General features: G+C 48.9%; 1 protein-coding gene across 1 annotated transcript in view; it reads right to left on the minus strand.

Annotated features, from left to right (window-relative positions):
- The window catches only part of LOC147082068 (putative G protein-coupled receptor 139), a 69128-nt gene that overhangs the window by 34281 nt on the left and 7389 nt on the right, over window positions 1–27458 (minus strand). The gene's annotated exons all lie outside the window — the stretch shown is intronic.

Consider the following 27458-nt stretch of genomic DNA (forward strand, 5'->3'; position numbering starts at 1 on the left):
TCACAGTGTATCAGGATCCTGCCAGGTTTGTATGAGGTTTCACAGTGTATCAGGATTCTGCCAGGTGTGTATGGGGTTTCACAGTGTATCAGGATCCTGCCAGGTTTGTATGAGGTTTCACAGTGTATCAGGATTCTGCCAGGTGTGTATGGGGTTTCACAGTGTATCAGTATCCTGCCAGGTGTGTATGGGGTTTCACAGTGTATCAGGACCCTGCCAGTTCTGTGTGGGGTTTCACAGTGTATCAGGATCCTGCCAGGTGTGTGTGGGGTTTCACAGTGTCTCAGGGTCCTGCCAGGTGTGTGTGGGGTTTCACAATGTATCAGGATGCTGCCAGATGTGTGCGGGGTTTCACAGTGTATAAGGATCCTGCCACGTGTTTATGGGGTTTCACAGTGTATCAGGATCCTGCCAGGTGTGTATGGGGTTTCACAGATTATCAGGATCCTGGCAGGTGTGTTTGGGGTTTCACAGTGTATCAGGATCCTGCCAGGTGTGTATGGGGTTTCACAATGTATCAGGATCCAGCCTGGTGTGTATTGGGTTTCACAGTGTGTCAGAATCCAGCCAGATGTGTATGGGGTTTCACAATGTATCAGGACACTGCCAGGTAGTTAAAGGGTTTCTCAGTGTAAATGGATCCTGCCAGGTGTGTATGGGGTTTCACAGTGTATCAGGATCCTGCCAGGTGTGTGTGGGGTTTCACAGTGTTTCAGGGTCCTTCCAGGTGTGTGTGGGGTTTCACAATGTATCAGGATGCTACCAGGTGTGATTGGGGTTTCACAGTGTATCAGGATCCTGCCTGGTGTGCATTGGGATTCACAGTGTATCAGGATCCTGCCAGGTGTTTATGGGGTTTCACAGTGTATCAGGATCCTGCCAGTTGTGTATGCGGTTTCGCAGTCTATCAGGATCCTGCCAGGTGTGCATGGGTGTCACAGTGTACCTGCTTCCTGCCAGGTGTGTACGGGGTTTCACAGAGTATCAGCTTCCTGGCGGGTGTGTATGGGGTGTCTGAGTGTATCAGGATCCTGCCAGGTGTGTATGGGGTTTCATAGTGTATCAGGATCCTGCCAGCTGTGTATGGGGCTTCACAGTGTATCAGGATCCTGCCAGGTGTGTATGGGGTTTCACAGTTTATCAGGATCCTGCCAGGTGTGTATGGGGATTCAGTGTATCAGGATCTTGCCAGGTGTTTATGGGGTTTCACAGTGTATCAGGACCCTGCCAGGTAGTTAAGGGGTTTGTCAATGTGTCAGCATCCTGCCAGGTGTGTATGTGGTTTCATAGTGTATCAGGGTTCTGCCAGGTTTGTATGGGGTTTCACAGTGTATCAGGAACATGCCAGGTGTGTATGGGGTTTCACAGTGTATCAGGGTCCTGCCAGGTGTGTATGGGGTTTCACAGTGTATCAGGATCCTGCCAGGTGTGTATGGGGTTTCACAGTTTATCAGGATCCTGCCAGGTGTGTATGGGGTTTCACAGTGTTTCTGGATCCTGCCAGGTGTGTATGGGGTTTCACAGTGTATCAGGATCCTGCCAGGTGTGTATGGGGTTTCACAGTGTATCAGGATCCTGCCAGGTGTGTATAGGGTTTCACAGTGTATCAGGATCCTGCCAGGTGTGTATGGGGTTTCACAGTGTATCAGCATCCTGCCAGGTGTGTATGAGATTTCGCAGTGTATAAGGATCCTGCCGTGTGTGTGTGGTTTCACAGTGTATCAGGATCCTTCCTGGTGTGTATGGGGTTTCACATTGTATCAGTATCCTGCCAGGTGTGTATGGGGTTTCACAGTGTATCAGGATCCTGCCAGGTGTGTATAGGGTTTCACAGTGTCTCAGGATCCTGCCAGGTGTGTTTGGGGTTTCACATTGTATCAGGATCCTGCCAGGTGTGTATGGGGTTTCACAGTGTATCAGGATCCTGCCAGGTGTGTATGGGGTTTCAGAGTGCATCAGTATCCTGCCAGGTGTGTATCGGGTTTCTCAGTGTATCAGTATCCTGCCAGTGTGTATGGGGTTTCACAATGTATCAGGATCCTGCCAGGTGTGTATTGGATTTCACAGTGTATCAGGATCCTGCCAGGTGTGTATGGGTTTTCACAGTTTATCAGGATCCTGCCAGGTGTTAATGGGTTTTACAGTGTATCAGGATCCTGCGAGTTGTGTATGGGTTTCACTGTTTATCCGGATCCTGACAGGTTTGTATGTGGTTTCACAGTGTATCAGGATCCTGCCAGATGTGTATGGGGTTTCACAGTGTATCGGTATCCTGCCAGGTGTGTATGGGTTTCAAAGTGTATCCGGATCCTGCCAGGTGTGTATGGGGTTTCACAGTGTATCAGGATCCTGCCAGGCGTGTATGGGGTTTCACAGTGTATCAGCATCCTGCCAGGTGTGTGTGGGTTTCACTGTGTATCCGGATCCTGCCAGGTGTGTATGGGGTTTCTCAGTGTATCAGGATCCTGCCAGGTGTCTATGGGGTTTCACAGTGTATCAGGATCCTGCCAGGTGTGTATGGGGTTTCACAGTGTATCAGGATCCTGCCAGGTACGTATGGGATTGCACAGTGTATCAGGATCCTGCCAGGTGTGTATTGGGTTTCACATTGTATCAGGAACCTGCCAGGTGTGTATGGGGTTTCACAGTGTATCAGGATCTTGCAAGGTGTGTATGGGGTTCCACAGTGTATCAGAATCCTGCCAGGTGTGTATGGGATTTCACAGTGTATCAGTATGATAGATTCATAGAGTCATAGAGATATACAGCACAGAAAGAGGCCCTTCGGCCCATCGTGTCTGCGCCGTCCATCAATCCCTGTCCAGTCTAATCCCATTTTCCAGCATTTGGTCCATAGCCTTGTATGCAATGGCATTTCAAGTTCTCATCCAAGTGCTTCTTGAATGTTGTGCAGTTTCCTGCCTCTACCACCCTTTCAGGCAGTGAGTTCCAGATTCCAACCACCCTCTGGGTGAAAATGTTCCTCCTCAAATCCCCTCTAAATCACCTGCCCCTTACCCTGAATCTATGCCCCCTTGTTATTGACCCCACTACTAAGGGGAAAAGTTCCTCTTTATCTTCCCTATCTATGCCCCTCATCATTTTGTGCACCTCACTCAGGTCCCCCCTCAGCCTTCTTTGCTCCAAGGAAAACAACCCCAGCCTGTTTAGTCTTTCTTCATGGCTGAGGCGCTCCATCCCAGGTAACATCCTGGGGAATCTTCTCTGCACCCTCTCCAAAGCAATCACATCCTTCCTATAGTGAGGCGACCAGAACTGCACACAAGACTCCAGCTGTGGCCTTAACAGCGTTTTGTACAGCTCCATCATAACCTCCCTGCTCTTATATTCTATGCCTCGGCTAATGAAGGCAAGTATCCCATATGCCTTTTTAACCACCTTATCTACCTGTTCCGCTGCCTTCAGGGATCTATGTACATGTACACCAAGGTCCCTCTGACCCTCTGTACTTCCTCGGGTCCTACCACTCATTGTGTATTCCCTTGCCTTATTTGTCCGTCCAAAATGCATCACCTCGCACTTTTCAGGGGTAAATTCCAATTGCCACTTTTCCGCCCATCTGACCAACCCGTTTATATCGTCCTGCAGCCTGAGGCTTTCATCCTCGCAATTTACCACCCCACCAATTTTCGTGTCATCCGCGAACTTACTGATCAAAGCTTTCACATTCTCATCCAAATCATTTATGTAGATCACAAACAGCAAGGGACCCAGCACCGAACCCTGAGGTACCCCACTGGACACAGGCTTCTAGCCACAAAAGCAACCTTCGACCATCACCCTCTGCCTCCTGCCACTCAGCCAGTTTAGGATCCAACGCAACAAGGCACCCTGGATCCCATGGGCTCTTACCTTCTTAACCAGTCTCCTATGCGGGACTTTGTCAAAACCTTTGCTGAAGTCCATGTAAACCACATCCACAGCATTTCCCTCATCCACACACCTAGCCGCCCCCTCGAAAAATTCAATCAGATTTGTCAGACATGATTTACCCTTGACAAAGCCATGCTGACTATCCCCGATTAATCCTTGCCTCTCCAAGTGGAGACTAATTTTGTCCTCAGAATTTTTTTCCAATAATTTCCCTACCACAGATGTTAGGCTCACAGGCCTGTCATTCCCTGGTTTATCCCTGTTACCCTTCTTGTATAATGGTACTACGTTAGCTGTTCTCCAGTCCTCTGGTACATCTCCTGTGGCCAGAGAGGTTCTGAAAATTTGTGTCAGCTCCCCTGCAATCTCCTCCTTTGCCTCATACAACAGCCTGGGATACATCTCGTCCGGGCCTGGGGATTTATCCAATTTTTGCCCTGCTAAAACCGCTAGTACCTCCTCCCTCTCGATGCTAATATGTTCAAGTATGTCCCAGTCCCCTTGCCCGATTTCTATGTCTACATCGTCGTTCTCCATAGTGAACACAGATGCAAAAAATTCATTTATAACCCCGCCTACATCATCTGGCTCTACACACAGATTGCCACTTTGGTCCCTAATGGGCCCTACCCTTTCCCTGGTTATCCTCTTGCCCTTAATATACTGATAAAACTTCTTAGGATTTTCCTTTATTTTGCTCGCCAGTGTTATTTCATGGCCCCTCCTCGCCCTCCTAATTTCTTTTTTAAATATGCCCCTGCACTTTTTATACTCCTCTCGGGCTTCTTCCGTCTTCAGTCTTTTGTAACTGCCAAAAGCCCCCCTTTTTTCCCTAATGCATTTTTGTATATCCCTTGTCATCCAAGGTTCCCTTTGCTTGTTGGTCCCACCCTTGACGTTTACAGGAACATGTTGGCGTTGTACTCTCTCTATTTCCCTTCTGAAAGTCTCCCACTGTTTTGATGTGGATTTTCCTATAAGGAGCTGCTCCCAGTCCAGTTTGGCCAGATCCTGCCTTATCGTATTAAAATCGGCCTTCCCCCAATTTAGAACCCTTATTTCCGGGCCGTCTTTGTCTTTTTCCGTGACCACCTTAAATCTCACCGAGTTATGGTCACTGTCGCCAAAATGCTCTCCTACTGACACTTCCACCACTTGCCCGGCTACATTCCCCAGAATTAGGTCCAATACCGCCCCCTCTCTTGTAGGACTTTCTACATGCTGGCTCAAAAAGCTCTCCTGGATGCACTTTAAGAATTCTGCACCCTCTAACCCTTTCACACTCTGAATATCCCAATTAATATTGGGGAAGTTGAAATCCCCCACGATTATTACCCGATTATTTTCGCACTTCTCTGAGATTTGCCTTCATATCTGTTCCTCTATCTCCCCCTCACTGTTTGGGGGCATATAGTACACTCCCAGCAAAGTGCTTGCCCCCTTTTTGTTTTTAAGTTCTGCCCATTTGGCCTCATTAGAGGACCCCGCTAATATATCATCCCTCCTTACAGCAGTAATTGACTCCTTAATTAATATTGCAACTCCCCCTCCACTTTTACACCCCCCTCTGTCTCGCCTGAAGCTTCTATACCCCGTAATATTGAGCTGCCATTCCTGACCCTCCCTCAACCATGTCTCTGTGATAGCAACAACATCGTACTCCCATGTGATCAACAACAACATCAGTTCATCCACCTTATTTGCAAGACTCCTTGCATTAAAATAAATGCCTTCCAGCCCTGCCATAGTCCCTTTTGAATTCACATGTTTGCTCTGCCTTCCCAGCTGACTTGTTTTTTCCTCCGTATTTGGCTGTAAATCACCCCAAACTATAGCTCCACTCATTACCCCATCCCCCTGCCAGGTTAGCTTAAACCCACTCCAGCAGTGCTAGCAAACCTCCCCGCTGTGAGGATCCTGCCAGGTGTGTATGGGATTTCAGTGTATCAGGATCCTGCCAGGTGTGTATGGGGTTTCACAGTGAATCAGGATCCTGCCAGGTGTGTATGTGGTTTCACAGTGTATCAGGATCCTGCCAGGTGTGTATGGGGTTTCGCAGTGTATCAGGATCCTGCCAGGTGTGTATGGGGTTTCATAGTGTATCAGGATCCTGCCAGGTGTGTATGGGGCTTCACAGTGTATCACGAACCTGCCAGGTGTGTATGGGGTTTCACAGTGTATCAGGATCCTGCCTGGTGTGTATGGGGTTTCACAGTGTATCAGGGACCTGCCAGGTGTGTATGGGGTTTCACAGTGTATCAGGACCCTGCCAGGTGTGCATGGAGATTCACAGTGTATCAGGTTCCTGCAAGGTGTGTATGGGGTTTCACAATGTATCAGGAATCTGCCAGGTGTGTATGGGGCTTCACAGTGTATCAGGATTCCGCCAGGTGTGTATGGGGTTTCACAGTGTATCAGGATCCTGCCAGGTGTGTATGGGGCTTCACAAAGTATCAGGATCCTGCCAGGTGGGTATGGGCTTTCACACTGTATCAGGATCCTGCCAGTTGTGTGTGTGGGGCTTCACAGTGTATCAGGATCCTGCCAGGTGTATATGTGGTTTCACAGTGTATCAGGATCCTGCCAGGTGTGTATGGGGTTTCACAGTGTATCTGGATCCTGCCAGGTGTGTATGGGGTTTCACAGTGTATCAGGAACCTGCCAGGTGTGTATGGGGTTTCACAGTGTATCAGGATCCTGCCAGGTGTGTATGGGGTTTCACAGTGTATCAGGATCCTGCCAGATGTATATGGGGTTTCACAGTATATCAGGATCCTGCCAGATGTGTGTGGTGTTTCACAGTGTATCAGGATCCTGCCAGGTGTGTATGGGGTTTCAGTATATCTGGATCCTGCCAGGTGTATATGTGGTTTCACAGTGTATCAGTATCCTGACAGGTGTGTATGGGGTTTCACAGTGTATCAGGATCCTGCCATTTATGTATTTGTTTTCACAGTGTATCAGGATCCTGCCAGTTGTGTATGGGGTTTCACAGTGTATTAGGATCCTGCCAGGTGTGTATGGGGTTTCCCAGTGTATCAGTATCCTGCCAGGTGTGTATTGGGTTCCACAGTGTACAAGGATCATGCCAGGTGTGTATGGGGTTTCACAGTTTATCAGGATCCTGACAGGTTTGTATGGGGTTTCACTGTGTATCAGGATCCTGCCAGGTGTGTATCGGGATTCACAGTGCATCAGGATCCTGCCAGGTATGTATGGGGTTTCGCAGTGAATCAGGAACCTCCCAGGTGTGTATGGGGTTTCACAGTGTATCAGGATCCTGCCAGGTGTGTATGGTGTTTCACAGTGTATCAGGATCCCGCCAGGTGTGTATGGGGTTTCACAGTTGATCAGGATCCTGCCAGTTGTGTATGGGGTTTCACAGTGTATCAGGCTCCTACCAGGTGTGTGTTTGTTTTCATAGTGTATCAGGATCCTTCCAGGTGTATATGTGGTCTCACAGTGTATCAGGATCCTGCCAGGTGTGTATGGGGTTTCACAGTGTATCAGGTCCCTGCCAGGTCATTATGGGGTTTCACAGTGTATCAGGATCCTATCAGTTCTGTATGTGGTTTCACAGTGTATCTGGATCCTGCCAGGTGTGTATGGAGTTTCACTGTATATCAGGATCCTTCCAGGTCTGTATGTGGTTTCACAGTATATCAAGATCCTGCCGGTGTGTAAGGGGTTTCACTGTATATCAGGATCCTGCCAGGTTTGTATGGGGTTTCACAGTGTATCAGGAACCTGCCAGGTGTGTATGGGGTTTCACAGTGTATCAGGATCCTGCCAGGTGTGTATGGGGTTTCACAATGTATCAGGATCCTGCCAGGGGGGTATGGGGTTTCACAGTGTATCAGGATCCTGCCAGTTGTGTGTGTGGGGCTTCACAGTTTATCAGGATCCTGCCAGGTGTGTATGGGGTTTCACAGTGTATCAGGATCCTGCCAGGTGTATGTGGGGTTTCACAGTGTATCAGGATCCTGCCAGGTGTGTATGGGGTTTCACAGTGTATCAGGAACCTGCCAGGTGTATATGGGGTTTCACAGTGTATCAGGAACCTGCCAGGTGTGTATGGGGTTTCACAGTGTATCAGGATCCTGCCAGGTGTGTATGGGGTTTCACAGTGTATCAGGATCCTGCCAGGTGTGTATGGGGTTTCAGTGTATCAGGATCCTGCCAGGTGCGTATGGGTTTTCACAGTGAATCAGGATCCTGCCAGGTGTGTATGAGGTTTCACAGTGTATCAGGAACCTGCCAGGTGTGTATGGGGTTTTACAGTGTATCAGGATCCTGCCAGGTGTGTATGGGGTTTCACCGCGTATCAGGAACCTCCCAGATGTATATGGGGTTTCACAGTGTATCAGGATCCTGCCAGGTGTGTATGGGGTTTCACAGTGTATCAGGATCCTGCCAGGTGTGTATGGGGTTTCACAGTGTATCAGGATCCTGCCAGGTGTATATGGGGTTTCACAGTGTATCAGGATCCTGCCAGGTGTGTATGGGGTTTCACAGTGTATCAGGATCCTGCCAGATGTGTATGGGGTTTCACAGTATGTATGGATCCTGCCAGATGTGTATGGGGATTCACAGTGTATCAGGATGCTGCCAGGTGTGTATGGGGTTTCAGTATATCGGGATCCTGCCAGGTTTCTATGGGGTTTCACAGTGTATCAGTATCCTGCCAGGTGTGTATGGGGTTTCACAGTGTATCAGGATGCTGCAAGGTATGTATTTAGTTTCACAGTGTATCAGGATCCTGCCAGGTGTGTATGGGGATTCACAGTGTATCAGGATCCTGCCAGGTGTGTATGGGGATTCCCAGTGTATCAGTATCCTGCCAGGTGTGTATGGGGTTCCACAGTGTATAAGGATCCTGACATGTGTGTATGGGGTTTCACAGTTTATCAGGATCCTGACAGGTTTGTATGGGGTTTCACAGTGTATCAGGATCCTGCCAGGTGTGTATGGCGATTCACAGTGTATCAGGATCCTGCCAGGTATGTATGGGGTTTCGCAGTGTATCAGGAACCTGCCAGGTGTGTATGGGGTTTCACAGTGTATCAGGATCCTGCCAGGTGTGTATGGGGTTTCACAGTGTATCAGGATCCTACCTGGTGTGTATGGGGTTTCACAGTGTATCAGGATCCTGCCAGGTGTGTATGGGGTTTCACAGTGTATCAGGATCCTGCCAGCTGTGTATGGGGTTTCAGTGTATCATGATCCTGCCAGGTGCGTATGGGTTTTCACAGTGAATCAGGATCCTGCCAGGTGTGTATGTGGTTTCACAGTGTATCAGGAACCTGCCAGGTTTGTATGGGGTTTTACAGTGTATCAAGATCCTGCCAGGTGTGTATGGGGTTTCACCGCGTATCAGGAACCTCCCAGGTGTATATGGGGTTTCACATTGTATCAGGATCCTGCCAGGTGTGTATGGGGTTTCACAGTGTATCAGGATCCTGCCAGATGTGTATGGGGTTTCACAGTATATCAGGATCCTGCCAGATGTGTATGGGGTTTCACAGTGTATCAGGATCCTGCCAGGTGTGTATGGGGTTTCAGTATATCAGGATCCTGCCAGGTTTCTATGGGGTTTCACAGTGTATCAGTATCCTGCCAGGTGTGTATGGGGTTTCACAGTGTATCAGGATGCTGCCAGGTATGTATTTGGTTTCTCAGTGTATCAGGATCCTGCCAGGTGTGTATGGGGATTCACAGTGTATCAGGATCCTGACATGTGTGTATGGGGTTTCCCAGTGTATCAGTATCCTGCCAGGTGTGTATGGGGTTCCACAGTGTATAAGGATCCTGCCAGGTGTGTATGGGGTTTCACAGTTTATCAGGATCCTGACAGGTTTGTTTGGGGTTTCACAGTGTATCAGGATTCTGCCAGGTGTGTATGGGGATTCACTGTGTATCAGGATCCTGCCAGGTATGTATGGGGTTTCGCAGTGTATCAGGAACCTGCCAGGTGTGAATGGGGCTTCACAGTGTATCAGGATCATGCCAGGTGTGTATGGGGTTTCACAGTGTATCAGGATCCCGCCAGGTGTGTATGGGGTTTCACAGTTGATCAGGATCCTGCCAGTTGTGTATGGGGTTTCACAGTGTATCAGGATGCTACCAGGTGTGTGTGTGTTTTCATAGTGTATCAGGATCCTTCCAGGTGTATATGTGGTTTCACAGTGTATCAGGATCCTGCCGGGTGTGTATGGGGTTTCACAGTATATCAGGTCCCTGCCAGGTCATTATGGGGTTTCACAATGTATCAGCATCCTGCCAGGTCTGTATGTGGTTTCACAGTGTATCTGGATCCTGCCTGGTGTGTATGGAGTTTCACTGTATATCACGATCCTTCCAGGTCTGTATGTGGTTTCACAGTATATCAAGATCCTGCCGGTGTGTAAGGGGTTTCACTGTATATCAGGATCCTGCCAGGTGTGTATGGGGTTTCACAGTGTATCAGGATCCTGCCAGGTGTGTATGGGGTTTCACAGTGTATCAGGATCCTGCCAGGTGTGTATGGGGTTTCACAGTGTATCAGGATCCTGCCAGGTGTGTATAGGGTTTCACAGTGTATCAGGATCCTGCCAGGTGTGTATGGGGTTTCACAGTGTATCAGCATCCTGCCAGGTGTGTATGAGATTTCGCAGTGTATAAGGATCCTGCCGTGTGTGTGGGGTTTCACAGTGTATCAGGATCCTTCCTGGTGTGTATGGGGTTTCACATTGTATCAGGATCCTGCCAGGTGTGTATGGGGCTTCACAGTGTATCAGGATCCTGCCAGGTGTGTATAGGGTTTCACAGTGTCTCAGGATCCTGCCAGGTGTGTTTGGGGTTTCACATTGTATCAGGATCCTGCCAGGTGTGTATGGGGTTTCACAGTGTATCAGGATCCTGCCAGGTGTGTATGGGGTTTCAGAGTGCATCAGTATCCTGACAGGTGTGTATGGGGTTTCACAGTTTATCAGGATCCTGCCAGGTGTGTATGGGGCTTCACAGTGTATCAGGATCCTGCCAGGTGTGTATAGGGTTTCACAGTGTCTCAGGATCCTGCCAGGTGTGTTTGGGGTTTCACATTGTATCAGGATCCTGCCAGGTGTGTATGGGGTTTCACAATGTATCAGGATCCTGCCAGGTGTGTATTGGATTTCACAGTGTATCAGGATCCTGCCAGGTGTGTATGGGTTTTCACAGTTTATCAGGATCCTGCCAGGTGTTAATGGGTTTTACAGTGTATCAGGATCCTGCGAGTTGTGTATGGGTTTCACTGTTTATCCGGATCCTGCCAGGTTTGTATGTGGTTTCACAGTGAATCAGGATCCTGCCAGATGTGTATGGGGTTTCACAGTGTATCAGGATCCTGCCAGGTGTGTATGGGTTTCAAAGTGTATCCGGATCCTGCCAGGTGTGTATGGGTTTTCACAGTGTATCAGGATCCTGCCAGGTGTGTATGGGGATTCACAGTGTATCAGCATCCTGCCAGGTGTGTATGGGTTTCACAGTGTATCCGGATCCTGCCAGGTGTGTATGGGGTTTCTCAGTGTATCAGGATCCTGCCAGGTGTCTATGGGGTTTCACAGTGTATCAGGATCCTGCCAGGTGTGTATGGGGTTTCACAGTGTATCAGGATCCTGCCAGGTACGTATGGGATTGCACAGTGTATCAGGATCCTGCCAGGTGTGTATTGGGTTTCACATTGTATCAGGAACCTGCCAGGTGTGTATGGGTTTTCACAGTGTATCAGGATCTTGCAAGGTGTGTATGGGGTTCCACAGTGTATCAGAATCCTGCCAGGTGTGTATGGGATTTCACAGTGTATCAGTATGATAGAGTCATAGAGTCGTAGAGATATACAGCACAGAAAGAGGCCCTTCGGCCCATCGTGTCTGCGCCGTCCATCAATCCCTGTCCAGTCTAATCCCATTTTCCAGCATTTGGTCCATAGCCTTGTATGCAATGGCATTTCAAGTGCTCATCCAAGTGCTTCTTGAATGTTGTGCAGCTTCCTGCCTCTACCACCCTTTCAGGCAGTGAGTTCCAGATTCCAACCACCCTCTGGGTGAAAATGTTCCTCCTCAAATCCCCTCTAAATCACCTGCCCCTTACCCTGAATCTATGCCCCCTTGTTATTGACCCCACTACTAAGGGGAAAAGTTCCTCTTTATCTTCCCTATATATGCCCCTCATCATTTTGTGCACCTCACTCAGGTCCCCCCTCAGCCTTCTTTGCTCCAAGGAAAACAACCCCAGCCTGTTTAGTCTTTCTTCATGGCTGAGGCGCTCCATCCCAGGTAACATCCTGGGGAATCTTCTCTGCACCCTCTCCAAAGCAATCACATCCTTCCTATAGTGAGGCGACCAGAACTGCACACAAGACTCCAGCTGTGGCCTTAACAGCGTTTTGTACAGCTCCATCATAACCTCCCTGCTCTTATATTCTATGCCTCGGCTAATGAAGGCAAGTATCCCATATGCCTTTTTAACCACCTTATCTACCTGTTCCGCTGCCTTCAGGGATCTATGTACATGTACACCAAGGTCCCTCTGACCCTCTGTACTTCCTCGGGTCCTACCACTCATTGTGTATTCCCTTGCCTTATTTGTCCGTCCAAAATGCATCACCTCGCACTTTTCAGGGTTAAATTCCAATTGCCACTTTTCCGCCCATCTGACCAACCCGTTTATATCGTCCTGCAGCCTGAGGCTTTCATCCTCGCAATTTACCACCCCACCAATTTTCGTGTCATCCGCGAACTTACTGATCAAAGCTTTCACATTCTCATCCAAATCATTTATGTAGATCACAAACAGCAAGGGACCCAGCACCGATCCCTGAGGTACCCCACTGGACACAGGCTTCTAGCCACAAAAGCAACCTTCGACCATCACCCTCTGCCTCCTGCCACTCAGCCAGTTTAGGATCCAACGCAACAAGGCAACCTGGATCCCATGGGCTCTTACCTTCTTAACCAGTCTCCTATGCGAGACTTTGTCAAAACCATTGCTGAAGTCCATGTAAACCACATCCACAGCATTTCCCTCATCCACACACCTAGCCGCCCCCTCGAAAAATTCAATCAGATTTGTCAGACATGATTTACCCTTGACAAAGCCATGCTGATTATCCCCGATTAATCCTTGCCTCTCCAAGTGGAGACTAATTTTGTCCTCAGAATTTTTTTCCAATAATTTCCCTACCACAGATGTTAGGCTCACTGGCCTGTCATTCCCAGGTTTATCCCTGTTACCCTTCTTGTATAATGGTACTACTTTAGCTGTTCTCCAGTCCTCTGGTACATCCCCTGTGGCCAGAGAGGTTCTGAAAATTTGTGTCAGCTCCCCTGCAATCTCCTCCTTTGCCTCATACAACAGCCTGGGATACATCTCGTCCGGGCCTGGGGATTTATCCAATTTTTGCCCTGCTAAAACCGCTAGTACCTCCTCCCTCTCGATGCTAATATGTTCAAGTATGTCACAGTCCCCTTGCCCGATTTCTATGTCTACATCGTCGTTCTCCATAGTGAACACAGATGCAAAAAATTCATTTATAACCCCGCCTACATCATCTGGCTCTACACACAGATTGCCACTTTGGTCCCTAATGGGCCCTACCCTTTCCCTGGTTATCCTCTTGCCCTTAATATACTTATAAAACTTCTTAGGATTTTCCTTTATTTTGCTCGCCAGTGTTATTTCATGGCCCCTCCTCGCCCTCCTAATTTCTTTTTTAAATATGCCCCTGCACTTTTTATACTCCTCTCGGGCTTCTTCCGTCTTCAGTCTTTTGTAACTGCCAAAAGCCCCCCTTTTTTCCCTAATGCATTTTTGTATATCCCTTGTCATCCAAGGTTCCCTTTGCTTGTTGGTCCCACCCTTGACGTTTACAGGAACATGTTGGCGTTGTACTCTCTCTATTTCCCTTCTGAAAGTTTCCCACTGTTTTGATGTGGATTTTCCTATAAGTAGCTGCTCCCAGTCCAGTTTGGCCAGATCCTGCCTTATCGTATTAAAATCGGCCTTCCCCCAATTTAGAACCCTTATTTCCGGGCCGTCTTTGTCTTTTTCCGTGACCACCTTAAATCTCACCGAGTTATGGTCACTGTCGCCAAAATGCTCTCCTACTGACACTTCCAACACTTGCCCGGCTACATTCCCCAGAATTAGGTCCAGTACCGCCCCCTCTCTTGTAGGACTCTCTACATGCTGGCTCAAAAAGCTCTCCTGGATGCACTTTAAGAATTCTGCACCCTCTAAGCCTTTCACACTCCGACTATCCCAATTAATATTGGGGAAGTTGAAATCCCCCACTATTATTACCCGATTATTTTCGCACTTCTCTGAGATTTGCCTACATATCTGTTCCTCTATCTCCCCCTCACTGTTTGGGGGCATATAGTACACTCCCAGCAAAGTGCTTGCCCCCTTTTTGTTTTTAAGTTCTGCCCATTTGGCCTCATTAGAGGACCCCGCTAATATATCATCCCTCCTTACAGCAGTAATTGACTCCTTAATTAATATTGCAACTCCCCCTCCACTTTTACACCCCCCTCTGTCTCGCCTGAAGATTCTATACCCCGGAATATTGAGCTGCCACTCCTGACCCTCCCTCAACCATGTCTCTGTGATAGCAACAACATCGTACTCCCATGTGATCAACAACAACTTCAGTTCATCCACCTTATTTGCAAGACTCCTTGCATTAAAATAAATGCCTTCCAGCCCTGCCATAGTCCCTTTTGCATTCACATGTTTGCTCTGCCTTCCCAGCTGACTTGTTTTTTCCTCCGTATTTGGCTGTAAATCACCCCATACTTTAGCTCCACTCTTTAACCCATCCCCCTGCCAGGTTAGCTTAAACCCACCCCAGCAGTGCTAGCAAACCTCCCCGCTTTGAGGATCCTGCCAGGTGTGTATGGGGTTTCAGTGTATCAGGATCCTGCCAGGTGTGTATGGGGTTTTACAGTGAATCAGGATCCTGCCAGTGTATCAGGATCCTGCCAGGTGTGTATGGGGTTTCGCAGTGTATCAGGATCCTGCCAGGTATGTATGGGGTTTCATAGTGTATCAGGATCCTGCCAGGTGTGTATGGGGTTTCACAGTGTATCACGATCCTGCCAGGTGTGTATGGGGTTTCACAGTGTATCAGGATCCTGCCTGTTGTGTATGGGGTTTCACAGTGTATCAGGGACCTGCCAGGTGTGTATGGGGTTTCGCAGTGTATCAGGACCCTGCCAGGTGTGCATGGGGATTCACAGTGTATCAGGTTCCTGCAAGGTGTGTATGGGGTTTCACAATGTATCAGGAATCTGCCAGGTGTGTATGGGGCTTCACAGTGTATCAGGATTCCGCCAGGTGTGTATGGGGTTTCACAGTGTATCAGGATCCTGCCAGGTGTGTATGGGGCTTCACAATGTATCAGGATCCTGCCAGGTGGGTATGGGCTTTCACACTGTATCAGGATCCTGCCAGTTGTGTGTGTGGGGCTTCACAGTGTATCAGGATCCTGCCAGGTGTGCATGGGGTTTCACAGTGTATCAGGATCCTGCCAGGTGTATATGGGATTTAACAGTGTATCAGGATCCTGACAGGTGTGTTTGGGGTATCACAGTGTAGCAGGAACCTGCCAGGTGTGTATGGGGTTTCACAGTGTATCAGGAACCTGCCAGGTGTGTATGGGGTTTCACTGTGTATCAGGATCCTGCCAGGTGTGTATGGGGTTTCACAGTGTATCAGGATCATACCTGGTGTATATGGGGTTTCACAGTGTATCAGGATCCTGCCATGTGTGTATGGGGTTTCACAGTGTATCAGGATCCTGCCAGGTGTGTATTTGGTTTCAGTGTATCAGGATCCTGCCAGTTGCGTATGGGTTTTCACAGTGAATCAGAATCCTGCCAGGTGTGTATGTGGTTTCACAGTGTATCAGGAACCTGCCAGGTGTGTATGGGGTTTCACAGTGTAACAGGATCCTGCCAGGTGTGTATGGGGTTTCACAGTGTATCAGGATCCTGCCAGGTGTGTATGGGGTTTCACAGTGTATCAGGATCCTACCTGGTGTGTATGGGGTTTCACAGTGTATCAGGATCCTGCCAGGTGTGTATGGGGTTTCACAGTGTATCAGGATCCTGCCAGATGTGTATGGTGTTTCACAGTGTATCAGGATCCTGCCAGGTGTGTATGGGGTTTCAGTATATCAGGATCCTGCCAGGTGTGTATGTGGTTTCACAGTGTATCAGTATCCTGCCAGGTGTGTATGGGTTTTCACAGTGTATCAGGATCCTGCCATGTATGTACTTGTTTTCACAGTGTATCAGGATCCTGCCAGGTGTGTATGGGGTTTCACAGTGTATTAGGATCCTGCCAGGTGTGTATGGGGTTTACCAGTGTATCAGTATCCTGCCAGGAGTGTATTGGGTTCCACAGTGTACAAGGATAATGCCAGTTGTGTATGGGGTTTCACAGTTTATCAGGATCCTGACAGGTTTGTATGGAGTTTCACAGTGTATCAGGATCCTGCCAGGTGTGTATGGGGATTCACAGTGCATCAGGATCCTGCCAGGTATGTATGGGGTTTCGCAGTGAATCAGGAACCTGCCAGGTGTGTATGGGGTTTCACAGTGTATCAGGATCCTGCCAGGTGTGCATGGTGTTTCACAGTGTATCAGGATCATACCTGGTGTATATGGGGTTTCACAGTGTATCAGGATCCTGCCATGTGTGTATGGGGTTTCACAGTGTATCAGGATCCTGCCAGGTGTGTATTTGGTTTCAGTGTATCAGGATCCTGCTAGTTGCGTATGGGTTTTCACAGTGAATCAGAATCCTGCCAGGTGTGTATGTGGTTTCACAGTGTATCAGGAACCTGCCAGGTGTGTATGGGGTTTCACAGTGTAACAGGATCCTGCCAGGTGTGTATGGGGTTTCACAGTGTATCAGGATCCTGCCAGGTGTGTATGGGGTTTCACAGTGTATCAGGATCCTACCTGGTGTGTATGGGGTTTCACAGTGTATCAGGATCCTGCCAGGTGTGTATGGGGCTTCACAGTGTATCAGGATCCTGCCAGATGTGTATGGTGTTTCACAGTGTATCAGGATCCTGCCAGGTGAGTATGGGGTTTCAGTATATCAGGATCCTGCCAGGTGTGTATGTGGTTTCACAGTGTATCAGTATCCTGCCAGGTGTGTATGGGTTTTCACAGTGTATCAGGATCCTGCCATGTATGTACTTGTTTTCACAGTGTATCAGGATCCTGCCAGGTGTGTATGGGGTTTCACAGTGTATTAGGATCCTGCCAGGTGTGTATGGGGTTTACCAGTGTATCAGTATCCTGCCAGGAGTGTATTGGGTTCCACAGTGTACAAGGATAATGCCAGTTGTGTATGGGGTTTCACAGTTTATCAGGATCCTGACAGGTTTGTATGGAGTTTCACAGTGTATCAGGATCCTGCCAGGTGTGTATGGGGATTCACAGTGCATCAGGATCCTGCCAGGTATGTATGGGGTTTCGCAGTGAATCAGGAACCTGCCAGGTGTGTATGGGGTTTCACAGTGTATCAGGATCCTGCCAGGTGTGTATGGGGTTTCACAGTGTATCAGGATCCCGCCAGGTGTGTATGGGGTTTCACAGTTGATCAGGATCCTGCCAGTTGTGTATGGGGTTTCACAGTGTATCAGGCTCCTACCAGGTGTGTGTGTGTTTTCATAGTGTATCAGGATCCTTCCAGGTGTATATGTGGTCTCACAGTGTATCAGGATCCTGCCAGGTGTGTATGGGGTTTCACAGTGTATCAGGACCCTGCCAGGTCATTATGGGATTTCACAGTTTATCAGGATCCTATCAGTTCTGTATGTGGTTTCACAGTGTATCTGGATCCTGCCAGGTGTGTATGGAGTTTCACTGTATATCAGGATCCTTCCAGGTCTGTATGTGGTTTCACAGTATATCAAGATCCTGCCGGTGTGTAAGGGGTTTCACTGTATATCACGATCCTGCCAGGTGTGTATGGGGTTTCACTGTATATCAGGATCCTGCCAGGTTTGTATGGGGTTTCACAGTGTATCAGGAACCTGCCAGTTGTGTATGGGGTTTCACAGTGTATCAGGATCCTGCCAGGTGTGTATGGTGTTTCACAATGTATCAGGATCCTGCCAGGTGGGTATGGGGTTTCACAGTGTATCAGGATCCTGCCAGTTGTGTGTGTGGGGCTTCACAGTTTATCAGGATCCTGCCAGGTGTGTATGGGGTTTCACAGTGTATCAGGATCCTGCCAGGTGTATGTGGGGTTTCACAGTGTATCAGGATCCTGCCAGGTGTGTATGGGGTTTCACAGTGTATCAGGAACCTGCCAGGTGTGTATGGGGTTTCACAGTGTATCAGGAACCTGCCAGGTGTGTATGGGGTTTCACAGTGTATCAGGAGCCTGCCAGGTGTGTATGGGGTTTCACAGTGTATCAGGATCCTACCTGGTATGTATGGGGTTTCACAGTGTATCAGGATCCTGCCAGGTGTGTATGGGGTTTCACAGTGTATCAGGATCCTGCCAGGTGTGTATGGGGTTTCAGTATATCAGGATCCTGCCAGGTGCGTATGGGTTTTCACAGTGAATCAGGATCCTGCCAGGTGTGTATGTGGTTTCACAGTGTATCAGGAACCTGCCAGGTGTGTATGGGGTTTTACAGTGTATCAGGATCCTGCCAGGTGTGCATGGGATTTCACCGCGTATCAGGAAACTCCCAGGTGTATATGGGGTTTCACAGTGTATCAGGATACTGCCAGGTGTGTATGGGGTTTCACAGTGTATCAGGATCCTGCCAGGTGTGTATGGGGTTTCACAGTGTATCAGGATCCTGCCAGGTGTATATGGAGTTTCACAGTGTATCAGGATACTGCCAGGTGTGTATGGGGTTTCACAGTGTATCAGGATCCTGCCAGATGTGTATGGGGTTTCACAGTATGTATGGATCCTGCCAGATGTGTATGGGGTTTCACAGTGCATCAGGATCCTGCCAGGTGTGTATGGGGTTTCAGTATATCATGATCCTGCCAGTTTTCTATGGAGTTTCACAGTGTATCAGGATCCTGCCAGGTGTGTATGGGGTTTCACAGTGTATCAGGATCATACCTGGTGTGTATGGGGTTTCACAGGATATCAGGATCCTGCCATGTGTGTATGGGGTTTCACAGTGTATCAGGATCCTGCCAGGTGTGTATTTGGTTTCAGTGTATCAGGATCCTGCCAGGTGCGTATTGGTTTTCACAGTGAATCAGAATCCTGCCAGGTGTGTATGTGGTTTCACAGTGTATCAGGATCCTGCCAGGTGTGTATGGGGTTTCACAGTGTATCTGGATCCTGCCAGGTGTGTATGGGGTTTCACAGTGTATCAGGATCCTGCCAGGTGTGTATGGCGTTTCACAGTGTATCAGGATCCTGCCAGGTGTGTATGGGGTTTCACAGTGTATCAGGATCCTGCCAGATGTATATGGGGTTTCACAGTATATCAGGATCCTGCCAGATGTGTATGGTGTTTCACAGTGTATCAGGATCCTGCCAGGTGTGTATGGGGTTTCAGTATATCAGGATCCTGCCAGGTGTGTATGTGGTTTCACAGTGTATCAGTATCCTGCCAGGTGTGTATGGGGTTTCACAGTGTATCAGGATCCTGCCATGTATGTATTTGTTTTCACAGTGTATCAGGATCCTGCCAGGTGTGTATGGGGTTTCACAGTGTATTAGGATCCTGCCAGATGTGTATGGGGTTTCCCAGTGTATCAGTATCCTGCCAGTTGTGTAAGGGGTTCCACAGTGTACAAGGATCATGCCAGGTGTGTATGGGATTTCACAGTTTATCAGGATCCTGACAGGTTTGTATGGGGTTTCACAGTGTATCAGGATCCTGCCAGGTGTGTATGGGGATTCACAGTGCATCAGGATCCTGCCAGGTCTGTATGTGGTTTCGCAGTGAATCAGGAACCTGCCAGGTGTGTATGGGGTTTCACAGTGTATCAGGATCCTGCCAGGTGTGTATGGGGTTTCACAGTGTATCAGGATCCCGCCAGGTGTGTATGGGGTTTCACAGTTGATCAGGATCCTGCCAGTTGTGTATGGGGTTTCACAGTGTATCAGGCTCCTACCAGGTGTGTGTGTGTTTTCATAGTGTATCAGGATCCTTCCAGGTGTATATGTGGTCTCACAGTGTATCAGGATCCTGCCAGATGTGTATGGGGTTTCACAGTGTATCAGGATCCTGCCAGGTGTGTATGGGGTTTCAGTATATCATGATCCTGCCAGGTTTCTATGGAGTTTCACAGTGTATCAGTATCCTGCCAGGTGTGTATGGGGATTCACAGTGTATCAGGATCCTGCCAGGTGTGTATGGGGTTTCCCAGTGTATCAGTATCCTGCCAGGTGTGTATGGGGTTCCACAGTGTATAAGGATCCTGCCAGGTGTGTATGGGGTTTCACTGTTTATCAGGATCCTGACAGGTTTGTATGGGGTTTCACAGTGTATCAGGATCCTGCCAGGTGTGTATGGGGATTCACTGTGTATCAGGATCCTGCCAGGTATGTATGGGGTTTCACAGTGTATCAGGAACCTGCCAGGTGTGTATGGGGTTTCACAGTGTATCAGGATCCTGCCAGGTGTGTATGGGGTTTCACAGTGTATCAGGATCCTACCTGGTGTGTATGGGTTTTCACAGTGAATCAGGATCCTGCCAGGTGTGTATGTGGTTTCACAGTGTATCAGGATCCTGCCAGGTGTGTATGGGGTTTCACCGCGTATCAGGAACCTCCCAGGTGTATATGGGGTTTCACATTGTATCAGGATCCTGCCAGGTGTGTATGGGGTTTCACAGTGTATCAGGATCCTGCCAGATGTGTATGGGGTTTCACAGTATATCAGGATCCTGCCAGATGTGTATGGGGTTTCACAGTGTATCAGGATCCTGCCAGGTGTGTATGGGGTTTCAGTATATCAGGATCCTGCCAGGTTTCTATGGGGTTTCACAGTGTATCAGTATCCTGCCAGGTGTGTATGGGGTTTCACAGTGTATCAGGATGCTGCCAGGTATGTATTTGGTTTCACAGTGTATCAGGATCCTGCCAGGTGTGTATGGGGATTCACAGTGTATCAGGATCCTGACAGGTGTGTATGGGGTTTCCCAGTGTATCAGTATCCTGCCAGGTGTGTATGGGGTTCCACAGTGTATAAGGATCCTGCCAGGTGTGTATGGGGTTTCACAGTGTATCAGGATCCTGCGAGTTGTGTATGGGGATTCACTGTGTATCAGGATCCTGCCAGGTATGTATGGGGTTTCGCAGTGTATCAGGAACCTGCCAGGTGTGAATGGGGCTTAACAGTGTATCAGGATCCTGTCAGATGTGTATGGGGTTTCACAGTGTATCAGGATCCCGCCAGGTGTGTATGGGGTTTCACAGTTGATCAGGATCCTGCCAGTTGTGTATGGGGTTTCACAGTGTATCAGGATGCTACCAGGTGTGTGTGTGTTTTCATAGTGTATCAGGATCCTTCCAGGTATATATGTGGTTTCACAGTGTATCAGGATCCTGCCAGGTGTGTATGGGGTTTCACAGTATATCAGGACCCTGCCAGGTCATTATGGGGTTTCACAGTGTATCAGGATCCTGCCAGGTCTGTATGTGGTTTCGCAGTGTATCTGGATCCTGCCCGGTGTGTATGGAGTTTCACTGTATATCAGGATCCTTCCAGGTCTGTATGTGGTTTCACAGTACATCAAGATCCTGCCGGTGTGTAAGGGGTTTCACTGTATATCAGGATCCTGCCAGGTGTGTATGGGGTTTCACAGTGTATCAGGATCCTGCCAGGTGTGTATGGGGTTTCACAGTGTATCAGGATCCTGCCAGGTGTGTATGGGGTTTCACAGTGTATCAGGATCCTGCCAGTTGTGTATAGGGTTTCACAGTGTATCAGGATCCTGCCAGGTGTGTATGGGGTTTCACAGTGTATCAGCATCCTGCCAGGTGTGTATGAGATTTCGCAGTGTATAAGGATCCTGCCATGTGTGTGGGGTTTCACAGTGTATCAGGATCCTTCCTGGTGTGTATGGGGTTTCACATTGTATCAGGATCCTGCCAGGTGTGTATGGGGCTTCACAGTGTATCAGGATCCTGCCAGGTGTGTATCGGGTTTCACAGTGTCTCAGGATCCTGCCAGGTGTGTTTGGGGTTTCACATTGTATCAGGATCCTGCCAGGTGTGTATGGGTTTTCACAGTGTATCAGGATCCTGGCAGGTGTGTATGGGGTTTCACAGTGCATCAGTATCCTGCCAGGTGTGTATGGGGTTTCACAGTGTACCAGGACCCTGCGATGTGTGTTTGGGGTTTCACAGTGTACCAGGAACCTGCGATGTGTGTTTGGGGTTTCACAGTGTACCAGGACCCTGCGATGTGTGCATGGGGTTTCACAGTGTACCAGGACCCTGCGATGTGTGTTTTGGGTTTCACAGTGTACCAGGACCCTGCGATGTGTGTTTGGGGTTTCACAGTGTACCAGGACCCTGCGATGTGTGTTTGGGGTTTCACAGTGTACAAGGACCCTGCGATGTGTGTTTGGGGTTTCACAGTGTATCAGGATCCTGCCAGGTGTGTATGGGGTTTCACAATGTATCAGGATCCTGCCAGGTGGGTATGGGGTTTCACAGTGTATCAGGATCCTGCCAGTTGTGTGTGTGGGGCTTCACAGTTTATCAGGATTCTGCCAGGTGTGTATGGGGTTTCACAGTGTATCAGGATCCTGCCAGGTGTATGTGGGGTTTCACAGTGTATCAGGATCCTGCCAGGTGTGTATGGGGTTTCACAGTGTATCAGGAGCCTGCCAGGTGTGTATGGGGTTTCACAGTGTCTCAGGATCCTACCTGGTATGTATGGGGTTTCACAGTGTATCAGGATCCTGCCAGGTGTGTATGGGGTTTCACAGTGTATCAGGATCCTGCCAGGTGTATATGGGGTTTCAGTATATCAGGATCCTGCCAGGTGCGTATGGGTTTTCACAGTGAATCAGGATCCTGCCAGGTGTGTATGTGGTTTCACAGTGTATCAGGAACCTGCCAGGTGTGTATGGGGTTTTACAGTGTATCAGGATCCTGCCAGGTGTGTATGGGGTTTCACCGCGTATCAGGAACCTCCCAGGTGTATATGGGGTTTCACAGTGTATCAGGATACTGCCAGGTGTGTATGGGGTTTCACAGTGTATCAGGATCCTGCCAGGTGTGTATGGGGTTTCACAGTGTATCAGGATCCTGCCAGGTGTATATGGGGTTTCACAGTGTATCAGGATCCTGCCAGGTGTGTATGGGGTTTCACAGTGTATCAGGATCCTGCCAGATGTGTATGGGGTTTCACAGTATGTATGGATCCTGCCAGATGTGTATGGGGTTTCACAGTGCATCAGGATCCTGCCAGGTGTGTATGGGGTTTCAGTATATCATGATCCTGCCAGTTTTCTATGGAGTTTCACAGTGTATCAGGATCCTGCCAGGTGTGTATGGGGTTTCACAGTGTATCAGGATCATACCTGGTGTGTATGGGGTTTCACAGTGTATCAGGATCCTGCCATGTGTGTATGGGGTTTCACAGTGTATCAGGATCCTGCCAGGTGTGTATTTGGTTTCAGTGTATCAGGATCCTGCCAGGTGCGTATTGGTTTTCACAGTGAATCAGAATCCTGCCAGGTGTGTATGTGGTTTCACAGTGTATCAGGATCCTGCCAGGTGTGTATGGGGTTTCACAGTGTATCTGGATCCTGCCAGGTGTGTATGGGGTTTCACAGTGTATCAGGATCCTGCCAGGTGTGTATGGGGTTTCACAGTGTATCAGGATCCTGCCAGGTGTGTATGGGGTTTCACAGTATATCAGGATCCTGCCAGATGTATATGGGGTTTCACAGTATATCAGGATCCTGCCAGATGTGTATGGTGTTTCACAGTGTATCAGGATCCTGCCAGGTGTGTATGGGGTTTCAGTATATCAGGATCCTGCCAGGTGTGTATGTGGTTTCACAGTGTATCAGTATCCTGCCAGGTGTGTATGGGGTTTCACAGTGTATCAGGATCCTGCCATGTATGTATTTGTTTTCACAGTGTATCAGGATCCTGCCAGGTGTGTATGGGGTTTCACAGTGTATTAGGATCCTGCCAGATGTGTATGGGGTTTCCCAGTGTATCAGTATCCTGCCAGTTGTGTAAGGGGTTCCACAGTGTACAAGGATCATGCCAGGTGTGTATGGGATTTCACAGTTTATCAGGATCCTGACAGGTTTGTATGGGGTTTCACAGTGTATCAGGATCCTGCCAGGTGTGTATGGGGATTCACAGTGCATCAGGATCCTGCCAGGTCTGTATGTGGTTTCGCAGTGAATCAGGAACCTGCCAGGTGTGTATGGGGTTTCACAGTGTATCAGGATCCTGCCAGGTGTGTATGGGGTTTCACAGTGTATCAGGATCCCGCCAGGTGTGTATGGGGTTTCACAGTTGATCAGGATCCTGCCAGTTGTGTATGGGGTTTCACAGTGTATCAGGCTCCTACCAGGTGTGTGTGTGTTTTCATAGTGTATCAGGATCCTTCCAGGTGTATATGTGGTCTCACAGTGTATCAGGATCCTGCCAGATGTGTATGGGGTTTCACAGTGTATCAGGATCCTGCCAGGTGTGTATGGGGTTTCAGTATATCATGATCCTGCCAGGTTTCTATGGAGTTTCACAGTGTATCAGTATCCTGCCAGGTGTGTATGGGGATTCACAGTGTATCAGGATCCTGCCAGGTGTGTATGGGGTTTCCCAGTGTATCAGTATCCTGCCAGGTGTGTATGGGGTTCCACAGTGTATAAGGATCCTGCCAGGTGTGTATGGGGTTTCACAGTTTATCAGGATCCTGACAGGTTTGTATGGGGTTTCACAGTGTATCAGGATCCTGCCAGGTGTGTATGGGGATTCACAGTGTATCAGGATCCTGCCAGGTATGTATGGGGTTTCACAGTGTATCAGGAACCTGCCAGGTGTGTATGGGGTTTCACAGTGTATCAGGATCCTGCCAGGTGTGTATGGGGTTTCACAGTGTATCAGGATCCTACCTGGTGTGTATGGGTTTTCACAGTGAATCAGGATCCTGCCAGGTGTGTATGTGGTTTCACAGTGTATCAGGATCCTGCCAGGTGTGTATGGGGTTTCACCGCGTATCAGGAACCTCCCAGGTGTATATGGGGTTTCACATTGTATCAGGATCCTGCCAGGTGTGTATGGGGTTTCACAGTGTATCAGGATCCTGCCAGATGTGTATGGGGTTTCACAGTATATCAGGATCCTGCCAGATGTGTATGGGGTTTCACAGTGTATCAGGATCCTGCCAGGTGTGTATGGGGTTTCAGTATATCAGGATCCTGCCAGGTTTCTATGGGGTTTCACAGTGTATCAGTATCCTGCCAGGTGTGTATGGGGTTTCACAGTGTATCAGGATGCTGCCAGGTATCTATTTGGTTTCACAGTGTATCAGGATCCTGCCAGGTGTGTATGGGGATTCACAGTGTATCAGGATCCTGACAGGTGTGTATGGGGTTTCCCAGTGTATCAGTATCCTGCCAGGTGTGTATGGGGTTCCACAGTGTATAAGGATCCTGCCAGGTGTGTATGGGGTTTCACAATGTATCAGGATCCTGCGAGTTGTGTATGGGGATTCACTGTGTATCAGGATCCTGCCAGGTATGTATGGGGTTTCGCAGTGTATCAGGAACCTGCCAGGTGTGAATGGGGCTTAACAGTGTATCAGGATCCTGCCAGATGTGTATGGGGTTTCACAGTGTATCAGGATCCCGCCAGGTGTGTATGGGGTTTCACAGTTGATCAGGATCCTGCCAGTTGTGTATGGGGTTTCACAGTGTATCAGGATGCTACCAGGTGTGTGTGTGTTTTCATAGTGTATCAGGATCCTTCCAGGTATATATGTGGTTTCACAGTGTATCAGGATCCTGCCAGGTGTGTATGGGGTTTCACAGTATATCAGGACCCTGCCAGGTCATTATGGGGTTTCACAGTGTATCAGGATCCTGCCAGGTCTGTATGTGGTTTCGCAGTGTATCTGGATCCTGCCCGGTGTGTATGGAGTTTCACTGTATATCAGGATCCTTCCAGGTCTGTATGTGGTTTCACAGTATATCAAGATCCTGCCGGTGTGTAAGGGGTTTCACTGTATATCAGGATCCTGCCAGGTGTGTATGGGGTTTCACAGTGTATCAGGATCCTGCCAGGTGTGTATGGGGTTTCACAGTGTATCAGGATCCTGCCAGGTGTGTATGGGGTTTCACAGTGTATCAGGATCCTGCCAGTTGTGTATAGGGTTTCACAGTGTATCAGGATCCTGCCAGGTGTGTATGGGGTTTCACAGTGTATCAGCATCCTGCCAGGTGTGTATGAGATTTCGCAGTGTATAAGGATCCTGCCATGTGTGTGGGGTTTCACAGTGTATCAGGATCCTTCCTGGTGTGTATGGGGTTTCACATTGTATCAGGATCCTGCCAGGTGTGTATGGGGCTTCACAGTGTATCAGGATCCTGCCAGGTGTGTATCGGGTTTCACAGTGTCTCAGGATCCTGCCAGGTGTGTTTGGGGTTTCACATTGTATCAGGATCCTGCCAGGTGTGTATGGGGTTTCACAGTGTATCAGGATCCTGGCAGGTGTGTATGGGGTTTCACAGTGCATCAGTATCCTGCCAGGTGTGTATGGGGTTTCACAGTGTACCAGGACCCTGCGATGTGTGTTTCGGGTTTCACAGTGTACCAGGAACCTGCGATGTGTGTTTGGGGTTTCACAGTGTACCAGGACCCTGCGATGTGTGCATGGGGTTTCACAGTGTACCAGGACCCTGCGATGTGTGTTTGGGGTTTCACAGTGTACCAGGACCCTGCGATGTGTGTTTGGGGTTTCACAGTGTACCAGGACCCTGCGATGTGTGTTTGGGGTTTCACAGTGTACAAGGACCCTGCGATGTGTGTTTGGGGTTTCACAGTGTACCAGGACCCTGCGATGTGTGTTTGGGTTTTCACAGTGTACCAGGACCCTGCGATGTGTGTTTGGGGTTTCACAGTGTAACAGGACCCTGCGATGTGTGTTTGGGGTTTCACAGTGTACCAGGACCCTGCGATGTGTGTTTGGGGTCTCACAGTGTACCAGGACCCTGCGATGTGTGTTTGGGGTTTCACAGTGTAACAGGACCCTGCGATGTGTGTTTGGGGTTTCACAGTGTACCAGGGCCCTGCGATGTGTGTTTGGGGTTTCACAGTGTACCAGGACCCTGCGATGTGTGTTTGGGGTTTCACAGTGTACCAGGGCCCTGCGATGTGTGTTTGGGGTTTCACAGTGTAACAGGACCCTGCGATGTGTGTTTGGGGTTTCACAGTGTACCAGGACCCTGCGATGTGTGTTTGGGGTTTCACAGTGTACCAGAACCCTGCGATGTGTGTTTGGGGTTTCACAGTGTACCAGGACCCTGCGATGTGTGTTTCGGGTTTCACAGTGTACCAGGACCCTG

This window comes from Somniosus microcephalus, unplaced genomic scaffold (genome assembly GCF_052327205.1).
Source record: "Somniosus microcephalus isolate GS21.2 unplaced genomic scaffold, FLI_Smic_1.0 scaffold196, whole genome shotgun sequence".
NCBI lineage: Eukaryota > Metazoa > Chordata > Chondrichthyes > Squaliformes > Somniosidae > Somniosus > Somniosus microcephalus.